The sequence below is a fragment of the Ursus americanus genome, chromosome 5, assembly GCF_024610735.1.
Source record: "Ursus americanus isolate L20-20 chromosome 5, mUrsAme1.1.p, whole genome shotgun sequence".
NCBI classification, from domain to species: domain Eukaryota; kingdom Metazoa; phylum Chordata; class Mammalia; order Carnivora; family Ursidae; genus Ursus; species Ursus americanus.
The window spans coordinates 40,478,603-40,501,277 of NC_142131.1; the positions used below are offsets into that span (position 1 = coordinate 40,478,603).

At 42.7% G+C, this 22,675-nt stretch overlaps 1 long non-coding RNA gene across 4 annotated transcripts in view; it reads right to left on the reverse strand.

Moving 5' to 3' along the window:
- LOC148110083 (uncharacterized) overlaps nucleotides 1–22,675 on the reverse strand; it is a 202,159-nt gene that overhangs the window by 37,575 nt on the left and 141,909 nt on the right. For all 4 annotated transcript variants that reach the window (XR_015724500.1, XR_015724499.1, XR_015724502.1 and 1 more), the window contains one exon: nucleotides 12,906–13,000. This is a non-coding gene — a long non-coding RNA (uncharacterized LOC148110083). The remainder of the gene's footprint in view (nucleotides 1–12,905; nucleotides 13,001–22,675) is intronic.

Consider the following 22,675-nt stretch of genomic DNA (forward strand, 5'->3'; position numbering starts at 1 on the left):
GAAATGAGCGGGTTCCCTTGAATGCTTGCATGTTGGGATGGGCTAGGTTCTGGGGTAGCTGCAAGTCACAAACAACGACATCTCTTTGGCTTGATACAGCAAAACTTCATTTCTTGCTCAAAGTCTGCTGCAGGTCCCAGGGACTCTCCCGGGCAGGAGTTCTCCATATGGTGACTCAGTGGCTGCAGATGCCTTGATCTTATGGCTCTGCTGTTATAACGGCAGAGGACAGAGGGCACAGAGCCCCCACAGCCATTCTTCCAAGCTTCGGCCAGGCAAGGACTCTGGCTCGCAGCCATGTGCCTGAAGTTGGCCCCGTGGCCTGTGTGACTGCAAGGCGGCTTGGAAGCTGTCTTCCCTGAGCCTGGAAGGTGAGAATTGTATGTAGCTGAGCTGTGCTACTATCTGCCATGGGCTCTTTAGAAGTGTGCAGAGATACTGGGATTGCTTTTACTTTCAGTGGCTGGACAGTATCTCTGTGATAGGCGATAACACTCTGAGACTGGGCCACCAAGGGCCTTGGAATTTAGTTGGCATATACAGAAAGAGGGAACTATATGTAATAAAGCGTTCTTAGGACTTTCTGAAAAATACGATAAAGTAGTCATCACCCTGCTAAGTATTATAAGAGCTTTTAAATTTTTTTGCCTGCTCACTCGCTCTCTCTCTCTTTTTCTTCCTTTAGTGAGAAAATACCCACAAATACGATTACTCCCATAACTTATTCAGAGGAAGTTTTAAATTTGGTTTTATTTCCTTTGCTTCCTTGACACCCACTTTACTAGGCATCTTAAGATGGAGAAAAGGTTATAAATTCCCTTCAGCATCATTAAAAAGAAGCCTGTCTAGAATGTCATAAATGTGATGGTCATTCATGATTCCTTTGAGCTTTATGACTCTACCAAGAAAATAAAAAGTCTATATTGCAAGTCCATAGGAGAAACAAAGTTGGCAGGTGGTGCCTAATGTGATTTCTTAGCAAGTGTATTTCAGGAGAGGACAAAGGAATATAGAAATAGATACAAATCTTTTTTTTTTTGAAAAATAGGAGGACAAGTTAGGAAACAATTTTAGACCTTTCTGCAATTTTCTCAACAGGAGCAACTATATTTTAGGAGAGATCATCTGATTATTTGTGCCTTGACAACATTTCAGCAATTGCAACAGGTGGTCCATACCATTAACAGCGGCAACAGCAAACCCGGTTGGTGTACGTGAGAGCGAGAGAAGGCACGACTGAATACTTCAGTATGCAATTACATTTGCTGCATAATTAGTCAGAAATTGAGCATCCAAACATAGATGCATGCGTAATTAATTATGACTTATTTAAAAGCACTCGGGTTGTGACACTTTGTTCTTCATTTCCTGCAAATCAAATTACCGAAGTTTTCATTTCATTTCAAAATAATATTGCCTGCATTATTTTTTAAAATTTCAACTGAGATGTGGCGTTGATTACACATAAAGAACCGATTCAGTAAGGGACCAGCGAAGGCAGGGTAGGGAGCAACACCAGCTGAAGCACAAGACTGCAGAACGTTAGCAGAGCTCACTCGCAAGGTGCAGGGGGCAGGTGGGGGCTGCGCTGGCAGGCCTAAGGGATGGAAGATTTTCGTGGGGCTTTTGCTTGTGCTATCTTGGCCAAGAAAAGACCACATCAAGAGAAAAAATGCAGATGAAGAAAATCTAACGACTGAGTGATCTGGAGATGAAGTTAACACTACCATCTTTCAAACCATGTTCGGACGAAATATTCCGTCAACTGAGAATACTGTATTTTATTTTATTTTATTTTATTTTATTTTATTTTATTTTATTTTATTTTATTTTATTTTAGAGAGAGATAGTGCAGGCAGGGAGGGGGGAGGGACAGAGAGAGAGGGAGAGAGAATCTGAAGCAGGGCCCACACCCAGCGTGGAGCTCAGTCTCACGACCCTGAGATCATGACCTGAGCTGAACCCAAGAGCCCGACATTTACCTGACTGAACCACCCAGGTGCCCCACGAGTATTTTATTTTTAGCATATTTAGATCACATGGAATCTAGACTGTGTCTTTTTTCTAACCGAGTTCATTGATTATTTGAGGAAAATTGAAATACACTGCCTGGACACCGGAGTGGTACCCATAACCGCCTTTTCTCAAATGCCATGTGATAACACCTCGAGGACTCTGTCTACTGCAAGGGCTTTTAACTGCTGGCAAGTGCCTTTTCTGGCACCATCAGTCATGAAAGCTGAGCAGTTAATACCTGCCAGGCTTCTCTGTAAACAGCCGTCAGGATGGTGCTTCTTAAGCTTTCCCATTAAGCATCCCTACTAGTGTGGACATTGAATTCCTGTCTTTGGAAGTCTGGGGCCATATTCCAACCACACCCCCTGAGAAAATGGGAAAATTCCTTGTTAGAAATTTATGTGACTTTTCAAATTCCGTATCTATGTCTGTTTTAACATAAAAATACCATTTTAAGTAATGATCTGTGGGAAAATGTAACAATGTCTCCTACCTAACTCAGTGATTAGTGAGTGAGATTCTTTGCCAGTGAGTCTCTCCACGGGAAAGAACCAAGATGAGCACTGGAGATGGAGCCCAGCACGGCACTTTTGGTGTCCAGTTAATTTCTCTTCTCTTACTATTTCAGTAACTCGAACTCATAAATATCAGGATATAAACATCTGCAGACTTTCAGAGTTTTGGAAGCTATGTCGCTACTGCCCCAGAGGAGGTTCAGGGCATTTTCATGCAACTGTTGGTAAAATCTCACTAATTGTATCTTCTCACCGAGGGCAGCTCAGGTCACTCATGCAAGGTGGCCGGCTGCAAGCATCTGACCCATTTTTACCACCTCGTTGGACACAGTGAGAAAATCGAGAGGCAGATGCATTGGGGCGAGGCATTCCTGGTGAACAGTGTCTACTGTTTTTGTCAGATGGTGTAACGGTTTTGATGCATTTTACCATTCCCACAGTACTTTGTCACTGATGTGATGTTATTTGTATGAGTCCGCTATTCCCTGCCCTCCCACCCCTCACCACTGCTACTGAAATAGCAGGTTTGGTTTTAAAAAGTCACATTATCTAGTTGGAAGATTCTTCCAACTAGAGAGTGAGAGAAACATCATCAAGCACGCTGAAAATCAGCACAGGCCTTCTTCATTCTGAATAGGAGGGCAAAACAACTGTGGGGCAAAATTGCTTTATCCTCAGGCTTTCTTTAAACTATAAGGTAAAAAGAACTGGGTTCACCCCAGTTTGTCAGTCATTTAAATGCGTTTGGGTCAATTAAAGCGTGTAAAATAATGGGGGTCTTTGATGGGGGTCTTTTTTTCTAAGTGTCCCCTTCCTATCCCAGGCTGATTCAGCCATTTCTGAGGTACAGGATTCTCGGATGCGTTGTCCTGTTAACGGGCTTTATAGAAACAGGGGCAATGTGTCCACCTCTACTTTGCCTCAGGGGAAGCTTCCCAAATGAGTCTTTCCTGTTCTGTTGCCACCCTGGTTTGGGCAAGTTCCCCCATCTCTTCCTCACCCACACTCTTGGAGTCCATGTCTCCGTCCTCTAGCTCTGGAGGGTTCCAGATGCCCAGGATGTTTGCATGATTATCCTCAATTACTGGGTCAGCTCACCTTGATGACCCTTCCTCTCTTCTTTCTAGTCCTCAAAGCAGAATGTTCTTTTATCTTACCCACTTGGAAAACTTCAGGGAGCCCTCTTTTTCCAATTTGAGTCTCCTCTCCTCTGCCCGCTGCCCTCCATGCCTACCCCTTCCTCCAGCAAGTCTTTAACGGGAAAGCATTTATGCATAGGCTTTGTGTGGTCCTAGTCTCAGGCTAACACCTTCTTTGAGTTTTGTTCTTTCTTCCGTTCTGGCCAGGAGAAGGAAAAAAATGGCCTTGAGTATTGGCTGAGAAAGCAGAAGGGAACAGAACCTACACAGATTACGATTTCGAGGTGCAATCCTGCTGCCATGCAGATTTTCCTCCTATTTCTCCTGTCAATGTTAAGGTGACTTTGAAACCAACTTTGAAGGAAGCCGCTAGCAAATCTTGGGTTGAAAATGCTTCTGTGATCTCACCATGAGCCCATGCTTTTCTTTATCTGTAGCCTCCCTCAGTATCCTGGGACTTGGCTGAACAGTTTGGAAATCCCTGAAGAAGGTTTTTAGGGCTCCTTCGAGCTCTGAAAAAATGGTCCTTGATTTTTTTTGTCTTTGGAAGAACACTGCTCTTTTTTGGCCCTTGGTAATTTTCTAGAAGGAATAGTTCTGTGGCAGCTCCTTGTGCTACAGCGTTATCAGTTTCCCTATACCGAGGGTGACAAGATAGGCCACCTATCTTCACTGCATTAGAGGCCCTGTATTGGCAAGGGACTTCTCACACTGCCAATGGGGAGGAAAATTTTTCAGAAGACTGACAGGGAGGAAGGCTTCTGAGTTAGAGACAGTCCATGAGTAGCGGTCTCAGGACTCTCTCCAGCCTCTTGCTGGAGTGGGCCCCCGCGCTGTTTGTGCGGCTCCAAAGCCAGGCCCTTGGATGTCTGGATCTGGACAAGGGTGAGGGGGCATCAAGGTTTGGCTTTCATAATAAGAGCCCTTCACACCCTGTTGATTCAAATCAAAGGGATCCACATTCGTTTTCACATCTCACTGATTATTTTGTAGATGGCATTGCATGTTCATTTAGGCTCAAAATTGCATCCATATATTTCTAGCTTTCCATGATCTCTTTTGCTTCATTTGCTCTTCTGAAATATTTCCAATTATTTGGGTGCCCAATTGTTCGTGAAGTGGTCGCTCAGTTTGTGCCGAAAAGGCATTTTTAGAAAAAAAGATTTATCATCATCGTCATGTTATATGCTGATTTCAAAAAGATCCAACCACTTAAGCTCATTGAGATATTAAATGAGTTCCCTCTTTCCAAACTTTGAAATAATCTTTCCTTCAAATCTTTCAGTAATTTTTCTTTCGTGGTCGATGAGGAAGACCTCAACCAATGAGTTGCAATGAGAGAATATTCTATCAGATCAGCTGGTAGCCAGGGAACTTGAATGGAGGAACTACATTCAGTAACAACTAAACCTTTAGTTCATAAACCGAGAGATTCAAGTGGCATGGTAGTATTCTTCGGTGATGGTGGTATCAATCAGAATTAAAAATGCCATTCTGAGCCGAGGGTCTGGGGACTTCTTTCTCCGCCTCCAGTTATAGACCTCCCGTGTTTCCTCATATAGTAAACAGAGGTACCTGAAAAGAACCTGCAATGCCTCATGGTCTCAGAGCAAACTGTGGTCAGACTCACTTTAGGTGAGATGTGGGATCCATGGACTTTCATATTTATCAGATCAACTGATGCTGGACATAAGGGGAAGCCCCAAGTGATAGCACTGACCTCAAAATATCCAGCAAAGCTCGGACTCCATGGTGCTCAGGGCCACTGCTAGTACACAGAGTGCCTTGGGGCAAATGGTGAAAAACCTACTTCTTTGGGCAAATGAATGACAAAACATCACCCCTTCTTCAGGGTGGATGCAGCCCCTCCGGGAGGCCGGGCTGGATTTCATCCCCGAGTACATTTGTGCAGGGGTCTAGTGCATGCCCTGGAGGGTCCCAGTTGACAATCCTGGCAAGAGTGTGGCAGGAAGGACAAGATGCCACAAGCAGGGAGGAGGCCAGAAGCCCGCTGATGGGCTGGAAGGATGGAGGAGGGAGAAATAATGGATTGTTCCTGGGAATAATCCCAGGTACTGAGAGAGTGGGAGGAAGTTGAAACTGGGAGGGTGCTGTGAGCCATGGGAACGGGCAAAGGGCTTTTCCTCCTGTAAGACTTGCTTGGAAAGCCAATCTTGGAACCTGAAAGGAGACATCCGTTCCTTGGTCCCCACGCTGTCCGTGTCTGTCCTCCTAGCTTTCCCCGGGTCTAAATGGTCATGGCTACTGAACGCAATCACATTCTTCTTAGATTAGACCCTATTTATCTGTAAAATGATAGATTCAGGCAAGTAAAAATCTAACTGATGTTTGAGATGTCTTTTCTGTTCTATTGCCTGTAATACTCTTATTTTTTTGTTTCCTTGTAAATTCTCTCTACCCCTCATACCCAGCTCAGGGCCCACCAACTGCTAAACCTTCCTGATTACTCCAGTTCCACGCACACTTCTCTGAACATCCATTACACTCTTATCACCACCACAGATTTATTGTTCTAAAGCTATTTTATGTGTTTAAACATTTTTCACCCACGAGACTGTCAGTTTTCTGAGGGCAAAGACTGCTCCTGTGTAACTGCACTCATGTCTCCCATGTGTCTTGCAAATAAGAAGTGCTCACTAAAGCTTTAGGCTCCTGGTTTGGCTAATGCTGGGATTGAACACCTCAATATACAATTTGCAATTACTCACGATAGTTGAAAGAGCGATATATTACAAAAAACAAAACCAACACACACTAAAAATCTTGCATTCTGTTGTTTTCACCTGCAACCTCAAGAAGCCTTCAACCAGAGCTTCTGGGGTGCAGCTAACTCACACTGCTGGTATATCACAGCATTCTCCCTTGCCAGCAGTCTGTCTGGACTGTATGTGAGACCTACCTCTCCTGGCAAGACAGGAAGTGACATCAGAGTGGGCGGGAAGTGGGATCCGTAACCAGATCCCTGCCTGGAGAGGGCACTGTGGGGCTGGGGAACAGTTCCTCCACCGTGGTCATTACTAGAATCAACTGTACATATACCTCCTGTTCACGAGGTATTTCTGACCCACTACCTGAATGATTCTGCTCGTTAGGGGGAAGATAGAAGACAGCCACAATGAAGAGTACCTGCTCTGTCTGGTCTCCTTCAGGCTCTAGGCCTCATCATGCCAGGCTGTGCGTCTCAGAGAATAAAAGGTGCCTACATGGTAAGTGTACCCTGGGGAAGGGGGATGCCCAAGAGCCCCGCTTAATTTACCGTAGCACAGTGCTTGGACAAACTCCTGGCTACGGAACCAAGGTCGCATGGGTCACTGGCAAAGGCAGGGTCAGAACCCAGAACCTCCAAATCCGAGACCTGGTGGGACTCCAGTTCATTCCTTTCTAAATATAAAATTGAAGTAATTACTGATCAAATGTGCTGCTGAGATGAATAATGAAAAGCTAATAATTGTTTTCCTTCCCTTTTAAAGAAACACACCACACTCAGACACCCATTTACAGATATTTTCAGTTAAAATGTCACACAATATTTGTTATATCAGCAGGAGAATGGAAATTGAGTTGGCAGTGAAGCACTGCAGTGACAACCGTTACCTTGGAAACTGGAGTAAGCAATCATAATTACAATTAGCAAGACTCGCACAAAGTATACATAAATATTCACGTGCCAGGGAAGAGTGTCACGTACACTAGACAGCAGAGGAAACGGTGGGACCGTCATTTCTTTCTCTTTGACACGTCCTTGTGCGGATTTGGGTTCTGTTACCACATATCGCAACTTCTTCGAAGTTAGGTAAATTTATTTCCTTATGTGCTGGTTTCGGGGCTTGTAACATAATGACATCTGACACATAGCAGATGACTTGGAAGCTTCAACTGACCCTTAGTTGAAGTATGACCGGTCCTAAATGGACTTTTAAACAAAGCCTGATCTCACAAGAAAAAAAGGCAATTGTAAATAATAAATGGTGCTGTAGCCCCATTACAAGGCAGCTCTAGGGAAAAGTGCTACAACCCAGAAGGAATGGTTAAAACCTGTGATTTAATCAGCCACCGCAACCAGACTCTTGGCTTCCTCTTTATTGCCATGGAAGTGTCCCCTTCGATTCAGACTTTCCTGTCAAATTGCGAAAGAAGTTGGAGAAAGAGTGAGTGATAGAATTGTTTTCACTCAGACACACCAGGAGTGTCCTAGCCTCTGTGAATTTTTTCACGACCAAAGGAGAAAAGGCAGTTAAGTCAACAGGGTGTGTGAGTTGGTATTTCTGTACACTTGTGGGAACAAAGCTTTGAAGGTAAATAAATCTTCATAGCAAAACCAGTGTTATTTTCAGGGCCAGAGGGCACACCAAAAACTCTTCTCCTGTACACAGTAGAGTTTTCTGTTCAGCTTGTCTGAGCATGTTGGCTGCCTGGGGCTTTCTGGATAAACACACGTTGCAAGTGGTTGCCATGATATGAGGGGCAATGAGGGGGAGAAATGTTGACGTGCTTCCTTTGAGAGCAGAGGTCTTGACCTGAGCTTGAAAGAAGTCTGCTAACATGAATACAAGAAAGTAACCATGGCATAGATGCCAAAATAATTGGAAGAACTCACATTTCAGGCAGCAGCATGTGTATGGAGTAGTGGGGAAGGATGGCGGAAGTGAGGACGGCAGATGTCCGGCGAACTGTCTTTTCTCTCTAGCTCACATCAAGTCCTATGTGTGCTTCCCGGAGGAGCCCTGTGCTCTTGGCAGCAAAGGTTAAGTCATATGCCATGCGTCCCTCTGACCCATGAGTTAGGAGCTGAGGCCTGCTATCTGGGTGACTCTGCTCTTTAGGAGGGGCAGTATGTACTGGACCAAAAGTCAGCCATGGTGCTGTACCTCTTCTTCCTAATGTCCCCAACCCTCAACACTTTAGGCTGCCTATCTCACAGAATAAAAGGTGACTGGCATTGTATGCGGTCCCGGCAGTCATAACCATGTTACAAACAGGACAAGTGGCATGTATTAGGTTCCCCCATCATAATTCAATACAAGGTAGGGAAAGAAACTTGTTTCAGTTAAAATGAAAACTTCATCTATGATGTTCTGCTTTGACTAGGGTTGTAATTACTTATGTGAAGCCCAAAACTGGGCTAGATTCTATAGATGAGACAAAAGAAGAACGTCAGGGTTTCTTCCTTTAGAAGAACTTATGATCTAGTTGGGATGAAGGGCTAGGAAACCCAAACAATTAGTAAAGCATATGGTACCTACCAGCTATCATCAAGTGTGAAAGTGTTTAGCAAGTGAGAGATTGTTAAGGTCTGAGATCATTGGGAAAGACATCTAAAAGGTGGCACTTGGAAAAGGCCTTGTACGTTGTGGAACTGGTAGAGATAAACAGTGCTCTTGCATTCGTGTGTGTGTGTGTGTGTGTGTGTGTGTGTGTGTGTGTGTGAAGGGGGCAGGGCTGGAGAGTGCCAGGAGGAAGTCTGTTGAGCACAAAGCCAAGAGGACGACTACGGCAGAGCTCAGGACTGCCACCATTTTAAGAGTGTGCTGGTCTATGGGAATGATGTTCCAAATGGCATCTGGGTTTTTGTTCTTTGAAGCTCTTTCCTGTTGGAAATCTCTACCCTGAGCACTCACTTGTTCTGCTCTGAATCTGACTTCAGCAACTTGACCCTCTCGAACTATCTTCTACCTTGACTTTCCTATCATTTCTCTCTCCTCGCTCTTTCCCTTTCTTTCTGATACGCCCTTTATTAACATAAGAATACAGTGATTAACTGTAGAGTCTGTGACTAGAGACTATTCATGTACAACCATGATCAGTCCTTAAATAACGGTCCCAAGTCATAAATAACACCAGGCTGCCAGTAATTGAAGATCTACCATGTCCTTAGTAACTTATGTTCTATAGATTATATCTATAGTTATTAGAGAAATGCATCCATGTGGTAAAAAGAAAAATCACATAGAAGAATTTACGATGAAAAGCAACAATCTTTCAACCTTCCTTTCTCCATCCCAGTCCAGTCTCCAGAAGCAAACTCCTATATTCATGCCTTTGAGTTCAAGCCTTGTAATAATTACCTTCATACCTCTAAATAATATACTTCCATTTCTTGCTTTTTTTTAGCTTTAGGCAATATATGTTGACTCTCAGCCACGAAAGTCCAAGACTTAGCTCATTTGTATTACACCCCACCCGTCTACTCCCGTGGTGTTTGATCTTTATATTGTTTACTTTTGAGTTATTTTATTAGATAACTTGTGATATTAGGTATTATATTTATATGATCTCTCTGATTCCCACTTTATCCTCTTAACTACATTTCTCTATTTTACCCCTCCCTTGCCAACTCCACCTCATCTCAACCATGTCTTCACTTTTACATTTTCAAGATGGCTAACAATTACATCTGTTCTGAAACAATAATTAACTTTTATGAGCTTGTGCTATAGATTGAAAATCAAAGAACAGCACTGACATTATTATAACTATGTGAATATTGCTCACTGCAAGCCAAGTTGTATGTAAGGATTGCATTTCCTCCTTTATGAGCTCAATGAAATATACTCTGGGCTACTCAAGACACAATGGTGTACCTTCAAGGTCAAAAGGTTTCTCTTCATTGCTACAATTGCTTGAAGTTATAGAATGCTTCATGGCTGAACCACGAATTTCTCACCTATCTTTTGATTGTTGCTTCTGTTGCCCTTTTTCCCCTGGAGTTTCTAATGGGCTCATTGCCCATTCATATTTACAAGACAAGGACTAAGTAGGTGATACAGAATTCCTCTGCCCTATACAGGAAGGTCTTCTGCTTGATCATAGTGTAGAGGATGGGACCCATCACCGGCAGGTTTTGCTCTGGGGTAAGCAGGCCAGGACCCTTACCTCAGGTCAAAATGAGGAGAACATATCTCTGGGCAAAAACATCCAACACAGACTCTGAGCTTCTCCCAATCAATATTTATTCAGTTTCCTTAAAGAGGAGCCCACCAGAATTTTTATCAGGGATAAATGCTGGGCTGTGTGTAGCAAGAGGGGAGAAGGAGGGGGGGATGGCATTCCCTAATACAACTGTTTTGTGTATAGATGTTCAAAGAATCCTCTTTGTTAGCCCAATGTTTTACCATGCCCTGCCATCTTAAATGCCAGCTCTAGGCTTGGAGGCTTTCAAGGGATGCTCTGGGCAGATCTTGCAATCTCCTACCTCAAATGTTTGGGGATGTGGTTCCATGTCTCTGTTCCACCTATCTGCATGTCCCCTTCTGCTTTTCATCTTCCAGAAACCTGTTTGAAATGTCTCATCCACTGATTATCCACTTTCCCATTCTTTTCAGGGGTTCAGAAAATGCATGGGTATAAAACTCACCCTCTTGAACAGGTCATACTCTGTTCATGGCGCCACGTCTGTCCCTTTATCTCTAAAACACTGAAGTCTTCATATTAGTTTTCCATTGCTCTAGTGACAAATTACCCAAAGACAGGGGCATAACACAGCTTCATTCTCTGATATTTTGGGAGGCCAAAAGTCTGAAATGAGTTTTGTAGGGCTAAAATCAAGTTGTAAAATCAAGGGCTGGTTCTTACTAGAAGATACAGGAGAGAATCTGTTCCTTGGCTCTTTCAGTTTCTCACGGCTGCAAGAATTCCTTGATTCATGGCTACATCATGCCAACCTCTGCTTCCATTGTCACATCCACATCTATCTCTCCTGTAATCAAATCTCCCTCTGCCTTCCTCTTACAAGGACACTGTGGCTACATTTAGGGCCTGCCTAGATAATCTAGAATAATCTCCCTGTCTCAAGACTGTTACATTAATCCCATCTGCAAAGGCCCTTCTGCCAAATAAATTAGTAATACTCAGAGGTTCTGGGGATAAGGCCTTGGATATCTTTGGGGGGCCATTTCTCTGGCTACCATGGTCTTCCTTCATTTCTCCCTTTTTGTTACACATACAACCCGTTAAGTAATTAGAGGCCACGGACTGGTTGCTGCATTGGCTCTCAACTCTGAATGCACATTAGAATTAGCTGCTTTTAAAAAATGCCATAGTCTTGGCTCAGTTTTGCAGCTAAGAAAATTAGAACTTCTGGGGAGTTAGATCTGGGTATCATGATTATTTTTAAAAACTCTTTGCTCTGGTAAAAATTCCAACTTATAGAAAAGTTGCAAGAAGGGGCAAAGAACTCACATATACTCTTGATTTACCAAATATTTACATTTTGCACCATTTTATCCTTCCCTCGATTTTCTTCTGAACCTTCAAATGTACTTCCTAAGAAGAAGAATATTCTCTTTCATAACCATGCCATTACCCAAATTAGGAGTTTAATAGAGACACAGTGCAGTTTGCACCACCCCCCTTGGAATATATGTCATGATTTCAGGAGTTCAACCCTGCTTTTCACTGTTTCTTTTTGCCTAGAAAATCTTTGCCGATGCCCTATTTTTAGCCTTTGTGAATTACTTGTATTGTGTTTCTTGAATAGTGCTTATAGTTGGGTCTTGCTTTGTGAGCCAGATAGCGAATCCTTGAGCAAGTGAATTAAGCCTTATAGGTATTTACTGACAACAGTGATGGTCTTAATTCTGTCATACTATTTTATGTTATTATTATGTTTATGTTACATTTGCTATATTTCTCTATACAATTTGTTTTCATTCCTTTCAAAATTATTTTGGTATTTAGGATGATAAGTATTTTTGTTCTGGAAATTTTCTTTGTATGAATACCTTTAAAAAATGCCCCTAGTCACACCCTTTTGGGTGGGCACTATTAAAAGCCCAGAACATTGTAAGTGTTGGTGGGGATATGGAGAAGCTGTAGCCCTTGTGCATTGTTGGTAGGATTGTAAAATGGTACAACTGCTATGGAAACAGTATGGAAGTTACCAAAAAAATCAAAAATTGAATTACTGTATGACCCAGAAATTCTACTCCTGGGTATACATCCACAAGAATCAAAAGCAGGGTTCTTGAAGAGATATTTACACAACCATGTTCATGGCAGCGCTATTCACAGTAGCTGAGAGGTGAAAGCAACCCAAATATCCAACCATTGAACAGATGAACAAAATGTGGTGTATATGATATACAACGGAATACTACTATGTAGCCTTAAAAACATGAAATTCTGTGACATGCTGTAACATGGGTGAACTCTGAGGCATCATGCCAGGTGAAATTGGCCAGTCACAAAAGGACAAGTACTATATGATTCCACTTACCTGAGGGTTGTAAAGCAGTCAAATCTGTAGCTGTGGGAGATAGAATGGTGTTCCCAGGAGCTGGCAAATTGTTTAGCAGTCATGGAATTTCAGTTCTGCAAGATGGAAAGGTTCTAAAGATCTGTTTCACAACCAGGGAAATACACTTAACACTAGCAAACTGCACACTTAAACATCCTTAAGATGGTAAATTTTATGATGTCTATTTTTATCATAATAAAAAACAAGTGACCTGAGCTCTCTGTTTTTAATTAATTCTTTCTGTCTGCTTTCTTTTTAGTGTAAGCTTTACATGGTAACCTTGGATTCCCACCTACTGTGTCTGTAAGAGTCAATGAGTTTACACATTAGTAGTTTTAACACTCTCTCCAGGTGGTTCTATTATGCAGGTAGAACTGTGTCACTGGACAGCTCTCCCTTCCAGACTGACATCACCATTGTATTCCAGCTTTCATCCCTCTTCACATACTATTTATTAATCTCCCTCTCTGGCTTTTCCCAGGCTCCCTGTTGAATCCTTTCTAAATACTATGCCCAGAGCAATCTCAGAGAAGTTCCACTTTGTGTCATGCTTTCCACTCTTGAAGTCATCGATGGTTCTCTTGCAGCGCCTCACACTTGGAACAGGTGAATTGATTTGGGGTCACTTACCAGTCATGTGACCTTTGTTAAATAATGTAAGGTGCCAACTTAGTTGCTGGATCATAACAAGCATTCAATAACCATCCTTCCATTCTTCCTTTGTTAAGGTCTGCTATCCCATTGTTCACGTCTGCCCACTCGATCCCTAGAGCCACCCTCCTGACCGCCCCCACCAAAGGGCACAGCCATCTTTGGGCTTTGACAGCAGACTTATCTTTTAAGACCAAATTCCAGTCCCACCTCTTGCCTACACACTTCGGCCAGACAGGATCCTGCTACCTTGAGGACCCATGGCACACTCTAACATGTGAAAACTTGAAGTGACAGTTTACTTGTGTTCTGCCTTTTTACAAAAAGTGTAAATAAAGTTAATTAAATGAAAACAGAAACCCAAAGATAGGTAGGGAAGGGAGCGAAGGAGCACTCCCTATCAGAGAACTGAGGAATCACATCATTTGCTTTGAAACATGTGGCCTTGCGTGAACAATGAATGGTCCCATATCAGGGAGATGTCTCCTTATATTGTTTGGCAAGTTACACATTGTAGGGGCACGTGGGCGACGCAGTTGTTAAGCGTCTGCCTTCGGCTCAGGGTGTGATCCCAGTGTTCTGGGATCGAGCCCCACGTCAGGCTCCTCTGCTAGGAACCTGCTTCTTCCTCTCCCACTCCCCCTGCTTGTGTTCCCTCTCTCGCTGGCTGTCTCTGTCAAATAAATAAATAAAATCTTTAAAAAAAAAAGTTACACATTGTAGAACCTATTATACTGAAAGCTCATTGAGGGCAGGGTCTGTGTCTTAAGCATCCCTTTCCTCGATCAACATTGTTGGAGAGCAAAAAACTTCTTGTGTACTAGGGTCCATCTCTCTACTAGGGCTGAGATTGATTGCATGCTTATTATCTAAGAGCTCTACATTAAATCCTCACTGTAACCACGTTGAAGTGGATCCCATTACTAGCTTCATTTTACTACTATTAGGCCCTGAAACTGAGGTTCAGAGCAGTCAAGTAGCGTGTATGAATAGTTTGCATAGCGAGTATGCGGCAGAGGCTGAGCTGGGGTATGAAATTGAAAGGTCTGTCTTTAGAATTCATGCTGTCCTGCCTGTTGCTGCCTGTCATTGATGGGCTGACAAAATATAGTTATTTTATTCTATGCCTGCAAACTATAATTGTTCCTATTTTGTTCCAAGTTAGAGACCATACTGATATTTTCTGTTTCACTGAATTTCTAAGCAAATGAACGTCAGTGATCCCCTCAGGGCTGACCAGGTAGACTGGTGTGAGCTGTGGGGTCAGCACCTCTGCATTTGAAAGCTGACCCTGCCACCTACTTGATGTGTGGCCTTGAACAAGTCACTTAACCTTTCTTGTCTCTCAGGTCCAACTTCTATCACTGGGTATTTACATAGGATTTGTTGCCATAGTAATAGGAAATAATACTGACCTATCTCTCAGGAGTGAGTGTCATGGGGATTAACTAATTTACAGCTGTGAAGAGCTCTCAACATATGAACTGCTAAACAACAGTGAGATCGTAAAGAGAATTTAAAACACCATCAGCTTGTGGAGCGTGCCCATTTGATGCCCATCATTATATGTTTAACTATTAGCATTACTACTCATAATAAACTTTTATGAGGTACTTAAGGTGGTTGAAGTATTTTTATGAGAGCTAATTAGTTGTTCCAACCAACTCTATGAGGTAGGTCAGTATTTTTATCATCCCTCTCTTGGAAATTACATTAAATTGGTGCATGCGTCATTAAAAAAATCTCAAACTTCTAGGTATTTGGAAGCATTCTGTGATTGCTAATACATAGCAATTCTCATACAGCTATCACACCTAACACAAAGCTCCAATGGCAGGGTATTGGGAGAGCAGCGTGGTGGTTCCCAACATATAACATTGGCAAGTCTTTTCTTTCTTAATTGTTTGATGTTTACACATAACTATGTGGCAGTTCTTGTGCTAGGTTCTTCTGTGTGTCAGTCAGGATGAATTTAAGAAAACAGAGCCCATTTTGGATAGTTCAAAGACGTTTCATACAAGAAATCGGTTATGTATATATTGGATGGGTTATAAAAACGAACAGGAGGATAAGATACTGGGAGAACAATGAAAAAGAAGAGGTCATTGCCAGAAATGAGTAGCTTCGGAAACCAGTCATACTTCCATGGATGGGGGCAAAAAAGAGAGGAGATCAAGGTGGCAGAATCTGGAGCCCACGTGCTATTGGACTAGAACCATGGAGAGAAGGCCCACTGTAGGAGCTAGAATCACAAAAGGAAGCAGCCTCCAGATACTCTGGCAAGCTGAGAGAGAAGAACGGCTTCTCCTTGGCTCCCACCCTCTGTTGCTGGATCTGTGTTTCCTACTGGGAGAAACTAACAGGAAGTCATAGGTGAGGGAGCCTGAGAACCGTGGGCCATAGGTTTCTAGCTCTAGCTTCACACAGCTGAATGGAGAAAGGTGGATGCAGGACCGAGAAAGAACAGGTAAGTAACTGACCTGTCTTGTAAGTTCACTAAGTTTTTCCTGGAGCTCAGGGAGATTCAGAAGCTTCCTCCAAGGCCTTTATACCAGCAAGCGGTGGACCTGCCATTCAAGCTTAGGTTTGCTCACTTCACATGTGATGCATGTTCCCCAGGTGACCCTTGATCTCTCTGTCTTAGTGTGCCCACCTTCCCAATGGGGGCTCCAGGGGCAGGTGGTAAGAATGTTTATCTTTATTGGTCTTCAGGGGTGGAATGAGGAGTCAATTAAATCATGTACATAAAAATACTTGGTTGTCATTAATGTAACCCCAAAACGCAAGCAAGTATTGTTATTTGTCAATAATGTTTGTAAAAATATTTGTAAACATAAATCCAAGATTAAGATGAGATTTCATTTCCCTTAGAATGTAGCTGGAGCACCTCACATTTAGACCATGGCCGAACACAGCATACGGGAGGACCATCTTTCACGTGGTGGTTGCTCTTCTTGTTGGATTCAAGTGGCGCTTACACAACAGGTTAAAAAATTACTTGCAGCTCCTCATTTATTCTGATTGGCTTCTAAAACTGTTGCCAGGTTTCAGTCATACACCTCTTATTTTAAAAACAGTATTGTTCCATGATTGCTAATAATCCTATAGTATACACAGGCAACTGAGATATAATACATGTTCATTAAATAGTTGGTGAGAAACAAATAATGGACTTCCAGTCTCCTGACTTCCACTCGATGAGTGGGCGTGCTGGTGGATGAGAAGGAACATTTTGGCTGGGTAAAATGAGGCTAGTCACTGACCTCTCTGACCCTCAGTTTGGTAAAACAGGAGTGCTTGCCCTCCTACCTAGGGTGTGAGTTTGAGGATCAATTGTGATAACATGTATTAAAGTGTTTGGTAACATTTTAAATGCTGTACCAATGTCAAGGACGACTGCCAAGTTGTCTTGCTGCCTCCTGGACTGTACAAAAATATGGCTTTTGCAAACACTGAGGAATCCTTATGAGGAAACAAGACTGTGTAGCATCCTCTCATCCGTCATTCCCCAATGTCATGAACTGTACTTAATGTTTATGCCTGCCCTTCCCAATCAGAGACAATGAAATCACTCTTACGGACTGTTGTTTTCCCAAGTAACAGCCTTATCATTTGTATTGCTCTGAGAAACGCTGTGTTGGAATCACTCGCCCCAAACCCCTGCTTTTCATCAATCTCTTTTTGGCTGCAGAGCCCCATGGAGGGAGACAATATCCAAATTGCTTTCAATCCCATAACTCACCCCAGACAACAATAAAAACAATGACAGTAAATCTCAACCCCAAACACTGGATGTTTAGTGACTCGTGCGTTGTAAGGTGAACAACCATTTGCAGAAATTCTTGTACCACCTTTGATCTGTTTGTGTAAGATGCTGGGCTATGGTTGTCATCTCTGGGAGCCATTCCTTTGCGTGGAAGTGATCCAACCATTTTCCTCTCCATAGGCTCGAGACCATGATCCTCTCTTTGACTGAACTGGATTGGCAAGGACTCCAGCTGCTCCTTCTCCCTTCCCACGTGTCCCTAGAGGCCACTCAGGGCCAGAGGCACATCTTTAAGCGAGGTCAAGGGCTGGGTCCGCCTCGCTTGGACAGATCCCATAGTTCAGAGTCCATTCTCCTCCCCAGACTGATATCCTGGGCCGCAGTTTATCTTGATGTATTTCCTTCTGTCTAGTGGTCCTAATGTGACTGGAAGAAGGACCCACAGAACCATGTGATTCCCAATATCCTGGGCATCTCCTTCTGTGTCTGTGAACCTTACACAGAATGCTCTATCATGCAACAATGAGAGAGTATGCATTACCTTGACCAGAACAGGGGGATGAGCAGAAATGGCCCCATTAAATTCCACCCTCAATAATTCATGGACTGGGAAGGAGCTGCAGGACAGACCAGTTTGATTTCAACTCCTCAATGCCACAGACACTTCAAAAACAATTTGTGGGTAAATACTACAAGTCTCCAAAATTAGTGTGCTTACTAAAAGGCAACTATACCCAAAGGAAGCCTTTCTGTTTGAATTTAATTGATTTAAAATTAGCATTCCCTTTCTTTTGATGGCTCTGCTCTTGTTTACTGGGAAAACATTTGTAGCAAAACACATACTGCCTGTGTACCTGGGCATTGAATAGTCTCACTGGCAAATACGCTCCACCACAGGGCCTACATACATATTTAGCTCAGAGACCTGAACCACTCTCAAGGAACTATTTAAGTCTCCCAAGGAAATGCTATCTCGACTGGACAAGAATGATGCTGATGTTTAAAATCACCTTACAGAACAGTCCTACAGATATTCCTTGGCCTCTCAAGCTACTGACCATGTGGAGAAGAGTAGAAAATTATTTGTTAAGAAAGTGTTACTATTAAGCTGTATTGTTGGTTCCCCTTTTCTTTCCTTGACTTTTGAAAGGATGGAAAATAAGGGAAGATGGGGTGATTGGTTGTCTAACAGAGACGATTTGTCTAGAAACAGACTTCTGTGATTGTTGTAATGCCTTTGTTGCTTTGTCAGTTGAAAGAAGGAGAAGATTCTCCAGGGAATTCATAGCATGTAGAAGATTCTAAGAAATGGGTGAGGGATGCAAATGATCATTTGAAATAAAAGTTCTCATTTACCTTATGGTTCCTACTCCTCTAACAGTTTAAACACAAACGTGTGTGTGCGCATGTATGTGTGTATACGTGTGTGTGTACATACATACACATATATGTATCTAGATGTAAATATTTACGTATGTATTTTTATAAACATGTTGCTTTTTCATTGCGGAGAATAAGAGAAAACAGAAAGAATAAAATAAATATCAGCTTTAGTCTTAGCACCCAGAGGTACTATTTTAACATTTTTTCTAAGTATACCTAAAACCTACGGTGTAATATTTTAGTAAAAAAGGAATCATATGGGATATCCGTTACATAATTTTAAATCCATTTCTATTCACTTATTGTATTAAGTGTGTATTTCCACATTCCATGCTCTACATTATTATATTAATAGCCTACAGAATTTCATCAAGTGATTTATCACTCCCCTATTGTTAAACATTTAAAGTACCTCCCAATTTTCCAAATTGTAAAGCTTTGGTAAATATCCTTGAAGCTACAGGTTGGTGTTTCTTGAGGATAAATGACTAGAAATGGAATGTCTGAGTTAAGGGATATGCACAAATTCTAGGCTTTTGATATGTATTACTAAATTTCCATCCATAAAGGTTGTGCCAATTTTATTTTATCACCAGACGTATGAGGGAGTGGCCATTTCTCCATATTTTTTAAATTATTATGTTCAGTTAGCCAACATAGAGTACATCATTAGTTTCTGATGTAGTGTTCAATGATTCATTAGTTGCAAAGGACACCCAGTGTTCATCACAACATGTGCCCTCCTTAATACCCATCACCCTGTTACACCCCCCACCCCCCGCCTCGAAACCCTCAGTTTGTTTCCCGGAGTCCAGGGTCTCTCATGGTTTGTCTCCCTCTCTGATTTCTTCTCATTCAGTTTTCCATCCCTTCCCCTGTGGTCCCCCGCATTCTGCCTTATGTTCCACATATGAGTGAAACCAACATTGGGTCGAAAAGTATCTTTTCAATCCTATGGGAAATATAAAGTGAGTGACAGACCAATGAAATGATGTAACACTAATAAGAATGTGAACAAAAACATAATTGGTACCTGTTATGGACTGAGTTGTCCCCTCCCCCATTCATATGTTGAAGCCCTAAACCCCAGTGTGACTGTTTGGACATATGACCTTTAAGGAGGTAATTAAGGTTAAATGAGGTTATAAGGGTGGGGCCCTAATTCTATAGGACTGGTGTCTTTATAAAAAGAGGAGAGAGACCAGAGAGCTTGCATTCTTTCTCTCCATGGGAACACAGTAAGAAGACAGCCATCTGCAAGCCAGGACTCGCCAGCATCTTCATCTTGGACTTCTAGCCTTCGGAGCTGTGAAAAAAATGAACTTGTGTTGTTTAAGACACCTAGCCTGAGTTATTTTGTTATGGCAGTCTGAGCGGACTGACACAGTACCTTTGTAGACCCTTGGCAAAGCCCAGGCATTCAGCATGGCCAGAGGCCACACCGGGGAATATTAATAAAGCACAAAAACACCAGAGTGGAAATGCTGGCGTGGGGGCACTGAGCTAATACAGATGGAAGTGGAACTCTGCGTTAGCGGGGCTGCTGCTACTACAGTGGGCACAAGAGCAGGGGCAGCCTGCCACCAGCTGAGAGCCACGCGGGCACACCTTTTTATTTATTTTTAATAGATCTAAATGGGCTCCTGCTTGTAAAAAAGCTGAGTTGATGGTTTTTCCTTTTATTTTCTCCTGCTATTCTAGCCCCCCAAACATATATAAACTAACATAACATCCTATTTTACTGACATCATTCCCCTAGGTACAAATCATGTATAAGCTAATTGGTGTTTTAGAAATATATTTTATAGAAGGGACTGTAACCCACTCTGTGACCTCAGTTTCCTCACCTGTAATTTAAGGAGGCTGGAAGAGATCCGTGAGTTTAAAATTTGTGTACCAAGTCATACCCGAGGCCACACCCTCCCCTCTCCAGCACAGAGGCGGGGCCGTGGGGCTGGGGCCCAGGGTGATCTAAATCTACCTGGGGTGTGGTACCTCCTCTTTCTTGCTTTATTAGAACAGCTCTTGCTCTTATTTGTTAAATACGATTTTATTTGAAGAAAATGTCTGTTACACACTGAACATATGTGTTCCCCCCAAATTCGTATGTTGCAATCCTCACCCCCTTTGTGATGGTATTAGGAGGTGGGGCCTTGGGAGGTGACGAGATCATAAGGGTGGAGCCCTCACGAATGGGATTCCTGTCTTTGTAAAAAGACCCCGGAAAGCTCTCTTGCTCTCTTTCCACTCTGTAAGGTTACAAGAAGGGGGCAGTCTGCAACCAGGAAGAGGTCCTCCCCAGAACCCAACCATGCTGGCACCCTGACCTTGAACTTCCAGCCCCCAGAACTGTGAGAAATCAAGGCTTCTTGTTTATACACTACCAAGTCTGTGGTATTTCGTTATAGCAACCTGAAATGACTAAGACAAGGTCCTTCATCTTAAAAGATTTGAAAGGCTCAGGATAGGAAGGTATTAAGCTCCCTTTGGATTATAATACTGTGATCTCAAAAACTGGTTTATTACCTGTGTAGGACCTTGCATACTTTATAACAGTCTTTAACATATATATTCTCATCCACCGCACACATTCACTCCTTTATACAGTAAGGACATGTATCATCACTCATTTCATATATCTGCAAACATCAAGGGACCTCCCGAGGTCACAGAGCTAGGTAGAAGTAGACCTTCATCCAAGGTCGTCCTGGCGCTAATCTCCGTTATTTCCATGCCACTCCTATGAGAAGGAGCTAAGAGCTACGTTCCTAGAAGCCATGAGGAAAATAAGGAAAGGAGTAGTAACTCTAATATTTAAAAGTGTAATTGAAGTATGAGTTACATGAGCTTTTATTTTTTTAAGATAATTCTGTAAGATTGTATTTCTATTTATTTATCATTCCTGTTTATCTTAATAAGAGTTATGTTTTTGGGGGCATAAGGTCTAGAATGGCCATTACTGTGAATCTAGTGAGTTTGAGGAGAAGGCCATCCTGTTAGGAAGTGCAGATAAACAGAACTACCAGTCAGCCTATCCTACTTACAAACAAAGGGTCTAATGGAAAAGGTTTCCTCAGCTCTGAATTTACAAACTTGCAGTAAGTATCTTCCCCAAATGCTCATCACCTCCCCCTTCCCAGGCTATATATCCTCTTTATACTTAGTAACAAATTGTGACTTCTTTTCCTTGGTTCCATCACCTTTTTCTTTTTCTTCTTCTTTCTTTTTTCTGTCCTGCGGTATTGTTCATGGCCCTGACCCTTCAGCTTTAGGATGGTTAAACAGCCATGCCCAGTGGCCTATAAAAGGTTATTCTAGCACCGTTTTGGACAACCTCCCAGGATCTTCCTTGATTTGTCCAAATTGGCTTCTTTTCTACTCTGGATGCTACCTGGCTCCTGACCCACGACTTCTCCCGTTCACCAGAAGCGTCTGGATTTAGCTTTTGGCCCTAATTCCCCGGGCTCTGACTCCTGGCACTTCTTTAGGCCTTGGCTTGGTCTCCCCATTCTGACTCTTCATGCTCCAGACGGCTCAGAGACAGATGCCTGCCCCCTATCCTTCTGCCCCTGCAGATCCCCCTGGGGTACCGGCTCATGGTCAGGCCTCCTGGTACCTTCCAAGGGGTAGGAGGAAGGTGATGGTGGCCATGTAACCAGTGGGGATGTGTTTCTTAACATCATTCTTATGCTTCTGAGAGTAAACTTCTATCAATAATAACTGCCATAGTAATTCCGCCGATTCTCTGGGAATCCACATGCTGGGCCTGGCATACGGTATGCAAAATGCTTATACAGGCCTTCTCCTGTTGTGTTTTTCTTATTTCCTCAACTCTACTGTATGTTGCCTGGGCCCAGGGTCATGTCTTACACAGATAACCACTGTACTCGAATGGAGCTAATGGTCTCGTGTGGCTATTAGCCCCTGACTTTACAACATGCAGTACTTC